We start from the raw sequence: 234 nt of genomic DNA, 5'->3' as shown, positions 1-234 counted from the left end.
TTCCTATAGATTTCTCTTCCTATATTGTCTCAGGTACTTTAAGTATAGAAGGGCTTTGACACACAATTTTTCTCGACAAAGTATTTGGTTGAGTGTTCTGAAACTAGAGGTCTGGTGTTTGACTTAACATTTAGTCTAACTATATACTACTGGTGATACCTTGCCTCAGTTACCACAGATGATCATCTGTCTAAGGAGTCCTTGGGGCAGAAAGGAAACCCAGCCTCCGTGCAT

This window comes from Mus caroli, chromosome 4, assembly GCF_900094665.2.
Source record: "Mus caroli chromosome 4, CAROLI_EIJ_v1.1, whole genome shotgun sequence".
NCBI classification, from domain to species: Eukaryota; Metazoa; Chordata; class Mammalia; order Rodentia; family Muridae; genus Mus; species Mus caroli.
This window is presented reverse-complemented; position numbering follows the sequence as displayed.